Source organism: Phaenicophaeus curvirostris, chromosome 1, assembly GCF_032191515.1.
Source record: "Phaenicophaeus curvirostris isolate KB17595 chromosome 1, BPBGC_Pcur_1.0, whole genome shotgun sequence".
NCBI classification, from domain to species: Eukaryota; Metazoa; Chordata; class Aves; order Cuculiformes; family Cuculidae; genus Phaenicophaeus; species Phaenicophaeus curvirostris.
This window is the reverse complement of record NC_091392.1, coordinates 83,813,235-83,820,099: the sequence shown is the minus strand read 5'-3', so window position 1 is coordinate 83,820,099 and position 6,865 is coordinate 83,813,235.

Sequence of the window (6,865 nt, the reverse complement as noted above, 5' to 3'; positions counted from 1 at the left end):
AAATGAATACACTCTGATTACGCACGTGCGACTGTATCGTTAACTTCTCATTGAACAAAATCGCATCCCTTAATGCCACCTTTCCCCCGTTTTGCATCTTCACAACACTATAAATCCCAACAAAGGTGCACGGTCCTGTCCATCTCTCCCGGTAAACACACGGATGCCTGCGCTCATTCCTCCTTGAGTGCTTCTCGCTCCTCCTCAAAAGCCTCTGCTGCCCCATTCCTGGCAGTGCACCCCACAAGGGAGGGACTCACTGCTACAGACTCCAAGAGGTCCTTACAGATCCTGTAACACGATCCATGCTTTGTCCACCAAACCAAATACATCCATGCATGTGCCAGGCATGTGGGTATTCCCTAACACCATCCCATCGCCTCTGCCACCTACCAGCGCGCCTCGGACTGTGGGCAAAGTCTCCTATCTGGAGAAGTTCCCCAGGCAAGCTGTGGCTGCCCCATCCCTGGAGGTGCTCAAGGCCAGGTTGGATGGGGCCTTGGGCAGCCTGATCCAGTAGGATGTATCCCTGCCCATGGCAGGGGCGTTGGAAGTAGATGATCTTTAAGGTCCCTTCCAAACTCAAACTATTCTATGATTCCCAATGAGACACCGCTTCCTGAAATTCCCTGAAAGCAAAGATTCCCTGAAACATTTCTTGGTATGACACCTGACCACATCTGTATTATGAATGCCTCCAAGATTTCCCACCTCACCTCCAGCTCCTTTTTCCTCATAACTTGAAGTCTCTCAGTCAGCAGAAGCCTTCATTGTCACACTAAAAAACACCCACGCAGGACAGAAGCAATTGAGATGTTTTTAGTGTCTGAGGACCAAGTAGATTAAATGCATTTATTAAAAAGTGACTTCTACCCATTTTCCTTTGACGATAACACCACGAGATAGATTTCTGCCTGTTTGGCTGCTTTAAACCTGGAAGTTGCACTGCCTTCCTGTGCTTTGATTACTTCTCCAGTTTCACCAGATCTTCTCATCGTATAGCACTAGGCTTGAAAAAAATGACAGCAAGGGCTGTGCAAAATTATCTCCCCTATGGGATGACGGGTGCCCATGCCCCAAACAGCCCTACAAAATGCTTCCGTTGGGAAAATGCCTGGCACATCCCATCGTTCTTGTGCTGCACCTGTGTCAGGGGAACCCACACCAACCAGAGGACCCTCCACATGCCTCTGCCCCACTCTGCTTCCTAAGACAGGTGGGCTCTGTAACCCCACAGCACCATGCTGGCACGGCCTATATTCCAGTGATTCCTAGAGTTTCATGCATGGTCTGAGTCCCTTGAGGTGCAGGCCCCAGTGTGAGGACCCAGGAGAGAGTCATAGAAACATAGAACGGTTTGGGTTGGAAGGGATCTTAGAGATCATCCAATTCCATCCCCCTGCCATGGGCAGGGACACCTTTCACTAGATCAGGTTGCTCAAGGCCCCATCCAACCCAGCCTTGAACACCTCCGGGATGGAGTGTCCACGACTTCCCTGGGCAACCTGTGCCAGTGCCTCACCACCCTCATCGTGAAGAAATTCCTCCTTACGTCTATTTTTAACCTGCCCCTCTCCAGTTTATAGCCCTGCCCCACCTCCCAACACCTCTGGGCAGCCTCCCCTGCCCAGGCTTTTGTCAGGCCCACAGCCCTCTCTCCCTTTCCCTTGCAGCACAGACAGGTTCCTCCAAGCTACCAAGAGGAGCAAAGGGTAGCCTTGTTTCACCCTGGCACTCACTGGGTATTCTCACTCCGGCATGGATGGAGGCCAGAAACCTCCATCCTGGGTATTTCAGTGCTGTCCAGTGGGGGAAGCAGGCGTCAGGGGGAAGGGCCTCCAGAGCATTTCGGAAAGCAGGGAGACTTTCCAGGCTGGTGTGAACCATACCGCATGCAGGACCCAGATAACAGACTCTAAGCAGAACTTGCTGGTGCTACAGGCAGTGTGATCTTAGAGGTCAGTTTATGGAATTGCAGGTTATTTTTTATATTGGACTCCTTTTGTGTCCAGTAACAAAGCAGAGGTGTTAAGGAGTTCAGCTGCTGGACACTGTGATGCTGCTTCATTTGGGTTCTGCGATATAGACATAATCCTGTTTTACTGTTCTTCATTTTTGCTGTTCCTCCAAGCAAGGACTGCTCTAGTTGGACCATAATATCCATTTTGTCAGGTTATGTACAGCCAGTAACGTGAAAAATATCTTTTGGTGTCAGTGTAGAATCATAGAATAGTTTGGGTTGGAAGGGATCTTAAAGATCATCCAGTTCCAATCCCCCCACCATGGGCAGGGACACCTCCCACTGGATCAGGCTGCCCAAGGCCCCATCCAACCTGGCCTTGAACACCTCCAGGGATGGGGCAGCCAACAACTTCCCTGGGAAACCTGTGCCAGGGCCTCACCACTCTTGTAGTGAAGAAATTCCTCCTCATGTCTAGTCTAAATCTGCCCCTCTTCAGTTTATAGCTACTGCCTCTAGTCCTATCACTACAAGCCTTTATAAACAGTCTCTCCCCAGCTTTCCTGTAGCCCCTTCATGTACTGGAAGGTCGCTGTAAGGTCTCCTTGGAGCGTTCTCTTCTCCAGGCTGAACAACCCCAACTCTGGATGGTATCATCCATTGTATCTGCAAATGTGATGCTGTCCCTCAAAGGCTGCAAGTACATTTCACCTCTTCCTTTGAACTAGTTGTGACCACTTGTAGCTAAGGTGAATGATTCACCCCTTGATTTTCCTATTCAGCAACCCTGCAGGCTTTCCTGATCATATTGATGCTTGCCATGACTCCTGAGTTGATGTCTTACAGCTTCTGCCAAGTAACCCTGAAGATCGCAGGATTTCTGAGAAGTCTTGCCTTTTGTTTTTCTTCAGTAAGGCAGACAATTTTGCCCTTGACCATTTTGAGAGAGGAGGGCTATCAAACTCCCAGAAAAATAACTTTTACTTTGAAATCAGTAGGAAAGTGGTCGGAATTTTCACGCAATATTCAATTATTGTCCCAAAGTTTGTGTGCCTTCAGCCCTCCCTCGCCCACTTTAAACTACCTTGTGAGAATCCCGTGCTCCCAACACTAGCCAAAGCAATTGTCCTGAATTCTGAAAGTCTTCTCCAACAATACAAAGCTCATTCATCTACCCAAGATACTCCTCTCCGCTTCCAGAGTCTAGCAAAGTCTCCATGGCAAGCTCAGGAGATCCAAATGATTCGTTTTCATTCTTGCTTTCTTCATCATACGTCCATCCCCATTACCCCCATTCTACTTTTGTTTGCTTGTATGCTTGCTTTTCTTTTAATAGAGAAGCATATTTGTTTAGCACAGTGGATGTACCTGCCTTGGTGTCAAACATGGAGGCAAATGGCACAAGAAATCCTCTGCTCATAGAATCATAAAATGGTTTGGGTTGGAAGGGACCTTTAAGATCATCCAGTTCCAACCCCACTGCCATGGGCAGGGACACCTTCCATTAGAGCAGGTTGCTCAAGGCCCCATGCAACCTGGCCCTGAACACCTCCTGGGAGGGGGCATCCACAGCTTCCCTGGGAAATCATTCATCTTTTAATAATACATGCATAATTATACATCTTTTCTTCTCTGTTCTGGCTATTGGTTCCAATATAGGATCATAGAATTGGTTCCAATATGGAATCACAGAATCATCTTGTGGAGATAGAGACAAGAGCCCCTCCTGTCACATCCAAGCAGCTGCTCCTGCAGCAAACAAATGCCACTGGAACGAGAGACAGAGAGAGACTTGCGCACAGAGAATTTGGGAGAACACAACCAGAATAAGATGAAGAACAGACGACGTGTGCTTCTTTTTTGAGAACAACACGCTGGTGTCAATGGAGGATCCAGTCTCTCTAACAGCCACCTAGGTGAGGGCTGCGCACACACCAGCATGACTCTGCATCTACTTCCCGTTAAAAGAGCAGCAGTTCAGACTTCGCTCTGTACTCGTCAAGAGCCTCCTCTCCTGTTTTGCCAGAAGGAGGGGGCAGGGTGAATGGCGCTGCTGTGCAGCCAGAGCCACACCACATCAGCCAGTCGTGCAGGGTGCATGAGGCAGGGCTAGCGGCAGAGAACTGAGGCACAGGGAGAGATAGAGAAGATTGGGGATTGCTCAGCCCCCCGTAAGTCTGAACTGTTGATCGCTATCTCTCTAGGCTTTGCTAGTTGGCTCACTTTAAAAAACATCGCAGGCATACTTGGTGGTGATGCCTATAGCTAAGGTTACTCAATATTTTCCATCACAAGTCTGTTTTCAGTTACTCAGAACTTTGCCAGACACCAGTCATTCAGATTCAAGTTTTCCACATTTATCTCCACCTTTTTTTTCTGAAGATGGAGCCACTTAGTAAGATTAAGAAACACACGTTATTTTGCAACTGTAAAAAATTGACTTCGCAACATTATCAGCCTTTTAACATGGAATTTTATATATAATGAATCATGAAACCTAGAAGGGAGACCCAAAAGTTAAAGATGTTTATTAGTTATGATTTTTGGGTTCCCAATTCCCTAAAATGTCTTAGATAATGTCCTATTCCTCTCTTCATGAAATAAACAGTTGGATTTAGTCAGAGGAGAAGCAGGTGTGGTCTCAAAGGGACTGCAATAACAGCCTGTTGGTTTGAGCTCCCTGGATTGTAAGTCTGTGATACCTATTTTCGCATCCTGTATTAAAGCTGGTGCGTGCTGGCAAATATCCCCAACACTGAAACGCATCTCCTGTTGAGCTCAGTTAGCAGAAATACTGAAAAAACAGGCTGGGACAGAATTCTCCTTCGTCTCCTGCCTCCAGCTGGATCCCAGAGAGGCATTTCCAGCGTTGCACCCAGCAAGAACTGTGCCACAGGGAGAAGTGCAAATAAGCCTAGAAGCCATTGTTCAAGTGGGTACGAATCCTATTGTCCCCCCACAGAGCTGATGGGCTTGGGTTTGCTTGCGAGGAGAAGGACCTAAGTGACTCAAATCTCAATGGTGATACCTACTAAGTCACCTTCAGCTCAAAAACAGCCAAAGGTTTGCAAAGCTGCTCGAGCCATAAGTACCTGGAGGAGATTTTCTCTTGTCCTCTAAGAGGCAACAACCAGCCAGGTAACTTTGGGGCTGTGCCCTCAGAGCAGAAACCAATGATCATGTATCAGGTCCTCCTCCAAGATGAACTGCTCAGGGACAGGTCTTAATTTGTGCCGTGCACTACATGTTTCCTGAAGCTGCCAGCTCCCAGCTTCATGACACCAGCTTCAGACTTCACAGCAAGTTTTTTTCTTAAACGAGTTACATTTGGGACCAATGTTTAAGTGCCTTCGTTATTACAGAATCATTAGAATGGTTTAAGTTGGAAGGCACCTTAAAGGTCATCCAGTTCCAACCCTCCTGCCATGGGCAGGGACACCTCTCAGTGGATCAGATTGCTCAAAGCCTTGTCCAGCCTGGCCTTGAACACCTCCTGGGATGGGGCACCCACGACCTCTCTGGGCAACAGATTCCAGTGCCTCACCACCCTCACAGGAAAATATTTCCTCCTAAAATCTCATCTAAATCTCTACAAGGGAGACCTTCAGGGCTGTTCACAATCCACTTTCCGTCCAGCCTGTATTTGTGCTTGGGATTGCTCTGACTCCTGTGTACAGCCTTGCACTTGGCCTCGTTGAACTTCATGAGGTTCGCACAGGCCCACGTCTCAAGCCTGTCAAGGTCCCTCTGGATGGCATCCTTTCCCTCCCATATGTCAACTGTGCCACACAATTTGGTGCCATCAGCAAACTTGCTGAGGGTGCCCTCAATCCACTGTCCATGTCTGCAACAACGATGTTAAACAACACTGGTCCCAATACTGCCCCTGAGGAATGCCACTTATCACCTGTCTCCACTTAGTGTGGAGATGCTATGGAGCCTCAGTTTGAAGAGCTGGGGTGTTTTTCCCTTCCTCAAGCAGAAAAGCAACAGGAGTTGCTCTAAGAGCCGTCCCGACCTCTGAGACTTCTAGCAGCAGAAACGACCTGCAGCAGCCTCACCATTCTAGGGACTCAGCCAAGTATTCATAGAATCATAGAATCGCTTGGTCAGAAAAGACCTTTGAGACCACCGAGTCCAACCATACCTGTCCACTACTGAACCAGATTCCTGAGCACCTCATCTACCCATCTCTTAAATGCATCCAGGGATGGGGCCTCAACCACCTCCCTGGGCAGCCTGTGCCAGAGAACCCTTTTAGTGAAGGATTTTTTCCTAATGTTCAATCTATGCCTCCCTTGGCACAACTTGAGGCCATTCTCTCTCACCGTCTCACCTCTCACTTGGGAGAAGAGATCAGCACCCACCTCTCCTCAACTTCTTGTCAGGCAGTTGTAGAAAGCGATAAGATCTTCCCTCAGCCTCCTCCAGGCTAAACAGCCCCAGCTCCTCAGCTGCTCCTCACTGTGCTTCGCTTTGTCCTCCAGCCCCTCCACCAGCTTTCTTGCTCTTCTCTGGACATGCTCCAGCACCTCAATGTCTTTCTTGTAGTGAGGGGCCCAAAACTGAACATGGTATTTGAGTAGAGGCCTCACCAGTGCCGAGTCCAGGGGCACAACCACTTCCCTGGTCCTGCTGGCCACACTGTGTCTGATACAGGCCAAGATGCCATTGGCCGCCTTGACCACATGGGCTACTGCTGGCTCATGTCCAGCTGGCTGTGGACCAGCATGTCCACATCCTTTTCTGCCAGGCTCCTATGAGGGCACCAGCCATCGTGCCCCATTCTGCCTGTGCCCATGTCTGTGTCTATGTTTGAGCCCATGGCCATGCCCATGCCTGTGCCCATGTCTGTGTTTCTGTGTGTCTCTGTCCGTGCCTGTGTCTGTCTGTGCCTGCGTCCAT